The sequence below is a fragment of the Dipteris shenzhenensis genome, chromosome 10 (assembly GCF_047967505.1).
Source record: "Dipteris shenzhenensis isolate YYH24624 ecotype China chromosome 10, Dip_SZ_1.0, whole genome shotgun sequence".
Lineage (NCBI taxonomy): Eukaryota > Viridiplantae > Streptophyta > Polypodiopsida > Gleicheniales > Dipteridaceae > Dipteris > Dipteris shenzhenensis.
In genome coordinates, this window is record NC_141605.1 from 44,497,957 (window position 1) to 44,510,715 (window position 12,759).

The following is a 12,759-nucleotide window of genomic DNA, read 5'->3' on the forward strand; positions in this document are numbered from 1 at the left end:
ATGGTTAATGGGGTACCCATTTGCAATCGAGGATTTCAATGGTTGAGGGATTATCACATGGTACATATTGGTGCATTTGGGCAGAGGTGAAAGACAAAATCGTTTATAAAGTTCATGGAAATGTAGATAAGTTGAAAGGACAAAGAAGCATCGTTAATGCATCTACAACTTTAAAAAAAATGTTTGAGGACAATGCACTACCACAACCTCATCTTCAACAAACAATGCGAGATTGAAGTGTAGTGTGTCAACACCATCTTCCTCTCGGACTCTCTCGGAATGACAAAGAAGGTTGTGATAGAGACTATTAACAAAACTTTAGAAGACAGAGAAGAAAGCAAAATTTTAACCTGCACTTTATACAAAATTTGGCGAGGACAGTTTTGCAATGTGAAAATGCCATCAAAGCAACGAATGTCAAAATGCAAGACTTGTGACTAGTTAAAAAATACTATTGAACATAGCGAATGTGAGCACCTTCGAGGAAGGTATATAAAACAGAAGGCAATCACTGTACACGAAGCTAGAAAGTTGTATGCTTATTGGAGGGAGGAAGCTATATCAAATATTAAAAAGTCTATGTGTATAGTCATTGATGGAATTGATAGAAACACAACAACTTTGCCAAGATACCGGCACACCCCATCTCCATTGGAGGGTAAGAGTGGGCTAAAAATGCACTTTTGTGGAGTATTAATACATGGACACTGACTTTTTTGTGACGTATGGATTGATAGTTTGCATGAACATGATAGTAACCAAGTGGCAACATCCATCATCAAGGCAATATGAACCATCAAAGATGATCATGGATTTTTACCTCGCATTTTGCGAATACAAGCTGATAATTGTTGGAGAGAAAACAAGAATCGATACATATTTGGTTTGTGCTCTATGTTGGTTGCTTTGAAAATGGGTTTTCTTCTCGTCGGCCACACACATGGACATTGATCAAATATTTAGTGTTGTATCTGGAGAATTGAAATCAAGAGATGTCTTGATTATGGAAGATATGTTAGTTCAAATGGGAAAAAAAATTGGCAGCTCTTGAAAAGAAGAACCAGAAGTGGTTGTCCTTAAGAGGATGGTAGACTAGAGGACCTTCATAGAGCCGCACTTGAAAAAAGGAGATGAATTACTAGTGGGTCACACAAATCCACATTAATTCAAGTTTACTATGCATGACACTCTCCGATTGCTAGCTAGGTTCTCGAGTATGTCCCACATCTCCTTAGCAGACTTGTTGTTGAGATCAAGATGATGTATATGATTATCAACAAGTCCCAAACCCACTACTATAAATAAGGGTGTAAACCGAGGTTTTCTAGCAACACTTTTGAAAGTGAAATCCAAAATTTGGGGGCTCAGGAGAAACCATTACTAGAAAGTGTCGCTATACCCGTGCAGGTATAAGCTCCGGTATAACCACCGATATAAGCAACGATAATTAGTCACCGGTATAAATGCCGTTATAACTGCCAGTATAAGCGATGGTTTGCGATGCTTATAGCATCGCATATACCGGCGGAAATACCAATGTTTATACAGGTTCTATGTAGAGGAATTGCAAACAGAGTCAAAATTTGATCATTTTTAAAATAAGTTTCATCAACATGTGGATTTGACTTGAAACATACACACATTTTACACATGATTAGCAATTGTTGGTGGAAAATGACCTGATCGCCTCCTTGTCAAGATCGGTGGAAGGGGACATCAATTTCGTGAGGTGGCAGGAGACTTCCATCAGGCTCAAGTTAGGGCGAGCACTAGACATGTTGAACCGCTCTAGGATGTCACAGGCATACTTGCCGTGAATTAACTTGATGGCACCAGAGCGAGGATCTCGCAAGATCTACATGCCAAGGCAGTACTCGACCGGTCCCAAATCTGTCATGGAGAACTCAAGAGAGAACTGATATTTTTCTTGAGCAAGAAAATCAGCACAGTTGCAAGCCAAAAGGAGATCATCGACATACAGCTCGATGATGCAAATCTTATCACCAGAATGTTTGATATAAATGCTATTGTCTGAAAGAATTCGAAAAAAATTCATACTTTCCAAAAACGTATGCAGACGCCAATACCACACCTAGGGGGATTGCTTCAGGCCATAAAGGCTTTTGTAAAGTAGGCAAACCTTATGTTCTTGACCGGCAACTTGAAAACATGTTGGCTGCTCCATGTAGACTTTCTCGGACTCATCCAAAACACCATTTAAGAACGCGGTCTTGACATCCATTTGATGAAGATGGAGAGAGTGCTAAGCAACCAATGCGACAATGGCCCAAAAAGATTTCATCTTAATGACGGGGGCATATGTCTTAGTGTAATCCACATCGGGGATTCGTGTGAATCCTCTAGCAACAAGTCGAGCCTTGTAGCGAGCTAGGGAGCCATATGAATGACACTTGTGCTTCAGCAGCCACTTGCAAGTGATGATTCGTAGACCGGGAGTAGGGAGGACGAGCTCCCAAACTTCATTCGCCTCAAGAGAGGCCATTTTTTCTTGCATGGAGCCAATCCATTGATCCCGATCTGGGGATTGGAGAGCAAGGGTAAGAGGAAGGGCCTCTTCGGCAAGAGGGAGGTCTTCCAAAGGAGTGGGAGATGGAAGCGGTTGGAGGGGATGAGTGCGGTTGGAGGACGCCATGGCAAACACTACAAGGGATCGGGCTCAGGCCCGCGCTACTAGCTGTGGAAAATGACTTGTGGAAAAAAAGTAGCGGGCCCGTATATCAGTGCATGTATCATCGCAGCCACAGACATGTGTGTAAAAGCGAGTGTATGATGTTTATCAGATGCACTGATACATGGGGTTATACATGCATTTTAGCAGTTTTGCTGCATCGATACACACGTGTATTACAGAGTTTTCACGCATGTAAATGCGACTTTTGACAGACTCTACGCACAGATACACGCAAACAGAGAGCAAAATAAAAAATCTAGAGAGTGCTATTTGGTGACTGAATGCTGTTCCAGCATTCTAGCACCAATAGCACTCTCTGGATTTTTTTTTTGGTGCATTGCACCATCCATGGTGAACATTTTGTGCATTGTCAATACACAATTCAAGAACGACATGAATGTAGACATTATCAATACATGATTCAAGACAGACATGAATGGAATACTATCAATACGCAATTCAATACTATCAAAATTTTATGTGTACACATACATACAAGGAAGTCCATATGTCGAAGTAGCCCATGGCTTCAATTATAAACAAATATATACAAAATCAAATTGGTTTGTCTAAAAAAGCCCATGGCTTCAATTACAAAAATACATATACAACCACATCCTCAATACGGATGTGATACTATAAGTCTGAGTACTACTCAGACCCAGATGATGACGAGCTACTCCCTCCATGATCAGATGAGCTCACATTGGTATACATGTCCGATGAGTATTGCTCACCCTATCGTTCACGTCCAGTAGGAGTAGTGACGGCGGGTGGATCATCAGTGGCAGGAGCATCAGCAGGTGCAACAGCAACTTGTGCCTGTTCAAGTAATATATCATATATAAGTATATATATATGTAATTCAATAAACCAAAATCATTCGTTTAGAGTTTTCAAGTACCTGTCGACCGTACGGTCTCATGGCCATCTCAAACTGCGCGTCTGTAATACGTCCCTCGATTCTGAAGAGGGCCCACGTGTCACATCTGCTATGCCGGCGAGCATAGGCAGTCTCATGGGCTGTGGGCTTCCTCCCCATAACCCCTCGCTGTAACATAATCAACACAATTTGTAAGGTTAAAACAATCATAGAATCAATGAATTAAGTAAAAAATCAAATAAGGTGGCAAGATACTTACGAACTCTACCTCCCATGACTCGACGCCTCTAGATTCGAAATGCGAAGATCCAATGGTCTCCATCTGGATCCGTCGTGCTTCCACATGCTGCTTGCTCTTCACGCCACCCTCTGCTCGTTTCTTTGCCTCCTTCCACTCGCGTTTGTGGGCAGTGGCAGGTTTCTCGGTAGGATAGCCACCCGCAGCTATATTTAGCCCATCATCATATGCGAGTTTCTTAAGGTGAGATCTTTTATTACTTAAGATCTCCCTTATTCGCGTCCTTCCCAATACATCTGAGAATGTCACATGTGGGGGATTGGGGTACCGACTATGTACAGCATCTATCACCTCCCCAACTAATCGGCTATTTTGATCTTTAAATTTAATAAAACAATTTCTATACAAGTTTGATACTACCCCACGCATGTATTCCATTACCTCTTTCCCCCTCGCATCCATCACTATCCCGCCCCTATCCGTCACATCATAGTAAATCTCTCCCTCCACCTCTCTCACCTCCTTCTCAGTCTCACTATCTCCTCTAACTCTTCTCCATCTATCTCCTCCTCTCTCACCGCGTGCCCTACTACCTCCCCCACCAAATCACCCGCCGCATCCTCCACTCCCACTCTCCCTACTACAGCATTTGCCCTCCTCTGTACTGCAGGTGGAGTCACGACTAGGGGATTGTGTACGTGACTGTGGACATGACACTGAGCATGACGGTGGCTATGAGGGAGTACATGATGGTGGCTGTGAGCCCTGACGTGATGGTGCTTGGGAGGGGGTGCGTGAGTGTGTTTGGGATGAGGTATGTCTCCTCGATAGGCGTGGGAGAGGAGAAGCCTGCCGTCTCGCCGGACTCGCAAGCACAGAAGGCAGTGGAGTGACATGGGCACTCGCGAGCAGGTGACCATACCAGGGAATCCAGGAGGGGGATGGGCATACATATACTTTGTAAGCTCAACTGGACCGAGGTGGCGCCCAAAATGATTTAGCATCTCCATCATCCAAGTGCCGTACGCAAATGGATCGGATGAAGAACCTGGATCCATGAAGAATCTGCAAAAAGAAAAGTATATTCATGAAGGATCCAAGAAGAATCTACATCATGAAGTATATTCCTAGGAGCCATAAGCTACAAGCTCACATGCAAAAAGAAAGCACGGTGATACAAGTCAGGTTGCCAAATTTAAGGGGTCAATACTGCTTGAGAAAGGATGAACATGTAGAAGAACTATGCCTGCAAATTGATCGTAAAGAATCTAATCTGTAATTGCGTGTAAGAACCCTTTAAGGAATGCGTTTAAAAACCCGTGTAAGAACCCGTTAAGGAACATGTGTATATGTGCGTGAAGCAACTATGCAACAGACTACATGCAGACATACACGCGCTCCTACACGCGACCTGATGAAAAAACTTTCGTAAAAAATGGCCGGCCACCGAAAAACGTCCTTAAAAGCAGTGGATAAACTATCATTTTCGTTCACAAAAGTACTCAAAACCAGAGAAGGACGGAGACAATCGCATAAGGAAAAGAGATATTTGCATAAACAAAAGGAAGGAAAGAGATAGGACAAAGGACAAACTGACTCACCTCTAGAAAAGTAAGTCTTCTTTTTGGCCCTTGTGCTTAGGTTTCCTTCACTCGTGTCTGCTCCTTGCACCCGTGTGATCCTCCTTGCACTTGGCTTTCGTTCTCTGTTGGAAGAGGGAAGCGGCAACGAAGGAGAGGAAAGATAGAATGAGGAAATGGTTCTTGGAGTAGGCGACGGGTTATGTTTTAGGTATAATGTAGGCCACCGCGTGTAGAAGCGCATGTATGTTCGCATGTAGATGTTTATACCCCCGCATTTATACACGCTATTTCACACAGTGTAGATGCACTGCTACACAGTGTAGATGCACTGCTACACGTGATTTCACATAGTGTAGATGCGCCGTTACACGTGATTTGACACAGTCTACACGCAAGTATACATGCGATACAAAGTCTTTTTATACTTTCATTTAAAACTGATTATGATTATGTGTTTGCTCTTTTGTACATATGTGAAGAGTTTTGATATACCTCGTAAAGTCATGGTACGTGGGGGTAGCTTGGCTATCACCCGAATCTTACCCTCATCCGTAGAGATCCACAACAATAAGACTACATGGTACGCGGGGGTAGCTTGGGGGAGGTGTTGCAAGTCTTGACACATTATTGAAGTGAGCATTCTAACTTGCAAATTTGAATTAGTAGTTAAGGGTTTAGGGTCTAGGGTTTAGGGTTTAGGGTTAATTGATGATATTGGATGCAAGCTATTATCAAACATGCTTCCAAAGGGGAATAGACTACCCACCTCAAAAGACATAGCGAGGCGCTATGTGACATCTCTTGAAGGATTGGATTATGATCGCATACATGCATGCGTCAATGATTGCATTCTCTTTCGTGGGACGCATATGGAGGCTCGACATTGTCCCACTTATGGTGAAGCAAGGTATAGAATAGATGTGAAGAGTTTTGATGTACCTCGTAAAGTCTTGCGACACTTTCCTATAATTCCTCGCATCAAACACATGTTCAAGTGCAAATCCATAGCAGAGCTCATGTCATGGCATTCCTCACATCGATCGAATGATGGCATGTGGAGAATTCCCGCAGACACTCCTTCTTGGAAGCATATTGAAGATGAGTGGCCCAGCTTTAAAACATAGCCTACAAACTTGAGACTTGGCCTAGGTATGGATGGAGTGAATCCAGATGGCATGAACAGGTACAGTAATGTTTTTCAATCTTGTTTTGTGTAGTCTCTAATTGGATTAAAGATCACATAGAGCAATCCCTTGTGTAGGTACTCCATTTTTTTCCGACTACCATATTGGACCCATCTCAACATCATCCATCTTCTTGATCCCATGCACATCTTCAAGAATGTGGCATCTGGTATTTGGGAACATGTTATTGGTAAACGAGACAATGTTAGAGTACGGGAGGACTTGCGGGTTGTAGGACAGATGCGTCAAGCTTGGCCACGAGAGGAGGGTGGGCATATTCATCTTCCACGTGCACCATGGATTATATCAAAGAAGGAGGAGAAGCAGGTAAAGCAGGTCATCACTACTTTGCGTACTCCCACTAGATGCATGAGCTCATTGAAGGGAGCCTTTACAACCACTAAGAAAAGAGGTGTTGAGCAACTATATGGGTTGAAGTCCCACGATTGGCACAAGATGCTCCAAGTAAGTGTTTTCTACGTTGAAATTAAATTTTGTAATGCCTCAAACCATATACACAGGTGCTCTTATGTGCACAGTTCATACTACCTACTAGCATCGACCATTGTGCAAACAAGAGTTTGAAAAAATGTATCTATAAGATGGACGAGCTTGTGAGGTATGTAAAACCCATGTTACAGCACCCTTCATTATACCTTGCACTTTGATTTGATAGTTTTCCAAAATGAACGTGCATAGGTATAACGTACTATTCATTTTCTGGAAGAATAAAGTTATTAACCGGGCATAGTGGTAGAATTAGCATTGTTAAGACCAGAACATCAAAATGACCACAAAGCTGAGCTGATTCTGATGGGCAACCAAGTAGGACCGATCAACTTATTTAATTAGAGATATGAAGAAGATGAGCTATTTGCATCAATCATATGATTAGTTCCAATTACGAGTTGGATGCATCAAGCATCGAGGTGCGGGAATGCGGTGCCACCTATATCGAGCACTGAGTCACTCCATCCCGATACTCAGTAGCCTCCATTTCCAGTAGTGCAGGATTGCCTCCCAAAAGTACGGGACTTACAAGCATTGCCGGATTATCAAGCGGATATTCTTTCACCCCAACAAGTTTTCGAGCAACTCCACCGATAAACCGTGCAAACCAAGCAAATCGAGTGGAACGACTACCAAGGAGTAGGTATGAGACTCTCCCTATACCGAGGTTCCGAGCAACTCCACCGATAAATCATGCATACCGAGCAACCGTGAACAACACTCCCATAAAGGTAAAATGTTAGAGGAAGAAGATCCATATAGTCATCTCCAAAGCTTCCTATGTGTCTGTCATATCAATGGTGCCTTCACAGAAGATGGATATATGGATTATTTTCCATGCACCTCCGTTAAGTTAGCACAAAGATGGTTTAATCAATTTTCGATTGGATACTTTCGAAGATGGGAAGATATGTCAGGAGCATTCTTGAGGAGATTCCGACAGGAAATTAATGAGGAAGATGTTCGCACAATATTGAGTTGTTCCAAAATAAAGGAATCCTCCAAAGACCCGCCCATTATCCGATTCGAGTATTGAATTGACATTCAATCCACCAAGAGCGCCAAGTATTGAACGGCGAGGATAGGGATAGGATTAACTTGCCCCCCTTCTTGCATATGATCCATCCTTGGATCATGCTTAGAAGCGAAGAATCGTGGAAGTTAAGGCCGCATTCACAACTTGATGCCTGTCGTGAAGGGATATTCTACAAAAGATGTGGTGCGGCTCCCAGAAGCGCATGTCGTGCATGTTCTCGAATGTCTGTATATGGTGTGCATGAAGATTTCGGACTCGCAGGTACAAGCAGATTCACCGCTTAAGGGAGGGCCCAACATTCAGATCAAAAATAATCTCCAAACGGATGTTGAGGTCACATTCTTCGATTGTTGGGGCATACTATGGGATGTCGCGAACATCACCGCTACCACCCCATTGTCTGGTACCATGGCATGCCTCTCATTAAAATCTACCATATGTGTTGTACAAGCTCAGCTTGTGTGCTGCATAATGAAGTAAAGCTGAAGTAGGGGAAGTTGAAGTAGATGTTGCAGTCAACGTCCTTCATTTCATAATAGTCCTTCCACAGCCATCGCCTGTGAATGGGAAAAAAGATTGGATTGATGTGGAGACCTTTGGGAGTGGCACAATACTTCTGCCATGTGTACGGATCTTTGAGAAATTGAATTCTCCATTGGGACTGTAGGCCGGCATGTGTGTTATTTACTAGGATCTTCCAAGTGTCGAGTTGGTGGTACCCGCCTCTGTCTAGGGGGTTCATCGCAAAAAAATTTAGTGTATCACGTGCATTCAAAAGGAGGGGTATTTTAATTCAACTTTTGGGAAAAATTTAACAAGATTACAATACCTACAGGCAGTTGGCCTCGGCACAATGTTACACAAGCTCCCTTGTTACTTGGATATTCGAGCAGTCACCCAGTTTGTCAAGAGCTTCAACAGGTCAACCAATGAAACATTTATTGAATATTTATAGGGGGAAAGACACAAATTGCATTTAAATATATTGATGCAGTTCACAATGCTTACAACTTGCCATTTGTCAAAGAACCATACAAGAATTTCAAAAAGTTGGACCAGTGGCTAGAAGGCCCGATGGATTGGGTTGGACCCAACTAAAAGGGGGAAATTCCCTTTTTTGATTTTAAGGATCCCAAATATGTAAAGCTAGCAAGGGCCCTGAGGTTTCTCACTAAAGTGGAGCCTTCAGATCATCACAGAGTGACACTTCCGTCACATTTAGCTAGACTTTACAAGACAGAGGTGCAGACTACCAATTGGGTCGACTTTTTCTATCATGAGCTTCGTGGAGCCTGTACCCAACAAAATTTTGGAATTGGTAACCCCATGTTATTCATGCCTCTCATATTCCGCTTGTGTGCCACCAAATTGATCAGAAATGACTACAGGTTCACCGTAAAGTCTAGGGATCTACTGCTAGAGTACTTGCAACAACAAGCGTCGAAGTCACCTGAAAAGGAGAAAGGACAAAGCTGTAAATCAAAATAGGAGAAATCAAATGAAATATGGTCACAGGTAAAGAAGGACAGAGATAGGGTTAAGGAGATAGATGAGGCAAGAAAAATCAAGCAAGAGGCCAAGGCACTCAGGCAAGAGCAGCTCAGAAAGGAAGAGACTGACAAATAAGAAGCAAAGGCCGAAGCAGCCAAAGCAGCAGCAGCAGTAGCCCTAGAAGAGGCCCGTAGAGCACAAGAGCAAGACAATGATTTACCAGACCTTGAAATACATGTGCAGTCTAGCTTAACTCTCCAAGAATGACAGATTCAGGGGCAACTGACTTGCTAGCATCAATCAAGGGCAAAAATCCTATGCTCCCCGAACAATCAGCTCCCCCCATAGCAACATTTTCCTGGGATGCACTTAATTTTTGCACAAGCAATGTATATGCAAACTCAGTCTAGTATCAGAATGCATGGATAACCGACATGGCCCGCACCAACAAGATGGAGATCGAGTTCATTGCCTCGATGATAAACTTCCAACATGCAGTAGCTGCCATAATCAAAAGGAAATAAGATGAGTCGATGCTCCTGAAAGCCCAATCAGCCATGACTCAGTTACAGTCAGAGGAGCAGGTAAAGAAAGATATTTAAGAAGTAAAGGCCCACAACAATGCCCTACAAAAGATAGGTGAGCAAGCAATCGAATCAGCCAAAAAGTACAGAGATGAAGCAGATAAGCTATCTACTGAGTTGCTAGAAGTCAAGCAAGAATTGAAAGAGTACAAAGCCAAGGGAGCCCGAAACCTTAAAGCTTACAGTGACACTCAAATTTTAGTTCAGACATACAAACAAGTCACCCAGGAAGCAAAGGAAGCAAGGACAAAAGCTACCAAAGAATTGAACCGCTTACATGTGGAGAGGGTAAATGCCCTACACTGGACAATAGAAGATCATCAACATCAAATTCAAGCCTTGCAGATCCAGTTGACTCAGACACAAGAAGCACATCGACCCGAAAGCAACATAGAGCCTCTCTAGGAAATCAAGCACGATCGGTTTCTTTTAGTGTCGACCTGACTCATCACCTAAACACTCCACCCACGCAGAGTTGAGGACACCCTCACTTACTATGTAAATATACTAACAGCCGCCATAGTCCAGGACCACTTAGATTTCACAAACCCACTTCCACCACTTGCCATACGGACTATCCTAGCGCGTCAATCCACCCACACACACCCCATTCTAGCTCTGTCCTTTTTTAGTGGGGATGTCCAATACATAGAAAATAATAACATTTTCCAACTCCCACTTCATCCCATCATTCCAAATTTTCGGGCATGGTGTCGAGTCATCTAGGAATCAACACTTTTTCTTGACAATGACCCGGTTCTGGAGCTCACCAAGCTTGCTGATCTTGGGGCTTGGCCTTGCACTCAGGATTCCTTGACCGAAGGCCTTGGTTGGATGCAAGTGCACAGTCGCCAAGAGGTAGTGCAGACCCGAGAGTACATGCACATAAATAATGTTATACAATATAATCCGCATGGTATTATCATCCTTTATAATAGAGTTCTCGAGGCCATGGAAGCTATGTCCCGGACATGACTTAGCAATTTTGAAAACCTCCATATTCAATACCTCGAAACTCTCACCGAAGAGGAACGGGACATAGCTATTGCCATCTTTGATGGCATCTCCCTCACCCTCCGCATACATATCCCCCAACATAGAGAACACATACTTAGGACGTACTTCACAGTCATTACACCCAACTCCTAGTACTAGTTCCCAACAACCACCATCTACCACTAACACCACATCACCCACTCCATCCACTTCTAAATCACCCACCGACACACATGATGACAGGTCTTTGTTGAAACTAGTGGCCGCTCCTGAAGATATGACAGCAGTGGATGCAACTTATTTCCAAAATCTTCTCCGACCCACAAATTTTGAGGCCATAGCCAAAGAATTATTGCCTGTCAATGATACCATGGAAATACCTATTGTCGAAGAAGATGCTCCAATACAAGGCCAAGTACAACTTGAATATGATTGGGACAAGGCCATCCATCAATTCAAGGTATTTGATGATATCTCAGAATCACAAAGATGGAGGGGCTGGCTCACCAACTGTGAGCTCACTATGGCCGAGATCATGGAGGTCCGACAACTTACACAGTTCATCTTGAAAAGCTACAAAGGGTGGGAAGCAGCACATTCCTTAGAAGACAAAGGCCTTGGGGGGTGCACTACTAAGAAACCCTATGTATCACGTGCGTTCAACGGGTATTTAAAAAACCCCTCAGCTAAAATATTTCCCCTAATAAAAACATCCCTCTTTACTAATGAACTAACGGATTTTTTTCCAAAGCTGAATAAAAAACCCCCTCATGTAGGGCTTCACCTCTGGATCTTCAAGTGCCTCGTAGCAATTTGCACTGTGATAGTACACTTTGAAGTCCTCGTGAGGGGCATACCAGTACTTATTGTGAATGACAACACCATCTAACTCATCCACCCATTGTTGTCCTAGCGGTGAATGAGTGAGCACTATCAAACTATGTTTTGTATCCACTTCCGGGCCTTCCCTCCTTTTCCTTTTAGTCTCTTGCCTTGATGATGAAGCTTGTGCTGATGAGCCTGAGGGTTCTCTTGAGATCTCTTTTATGTCCTCCATCTCTTCAAGTGTAATTGGGTCAGGGAGTGAAACTGTAGTGGTGCAGAATGAGCTTGGTTGGCTACTTGATGGCGAGGTTTGTTTAGGATTGGGAACGGGGTTAGGTCCAGAGATAACCTCATCGACCATTTGAGAGTATTTGAACATCTCGTCGAAATAGTCGGGCTATTCGGGCTCATTTGAGGACGACATTGTGTGTGGAATTGGGGGTCTTTGGCTGTAGAGAAATTGTGGTTTTTCAGGGAAAATTCCAGTAGCATGTAGTTGTAGGAACTATTTCAGCGAGGGGGGTCTTTAGCCTTATATGGGACTATTTCAGTGGACCGCTGAAATGTTTTCAGCGCATTGAATTGCGGGTTCGTGGAGATAGTCGTTAGTAGTTTCGTGTGTAGAAATAGTAACCTACCAAAATAGTGAAGCCGTTTTCAATGCAAAGAGATACTGCCCCGTTGAATTAGCTATCCGGTTTTCAGCGCACAGAATTAACTAGCCCGTGGAATTAATG

The 12,759-nt window shown here is 43.3% G+C and overlaps 1 pseudogene; it reads right to left on the reverse strand.

Moving 5' to 3' along the window:
- Positions 1-3,343: 3,343 nt before the first annotated feature.
- LOC147897880 (uncharacterized) lies at positions 3,344-4,275 on the reverse strand (annotated as a pseudogene).
- Positions 4,276-12,759: the final 8,484 nt, after the last annotated feature.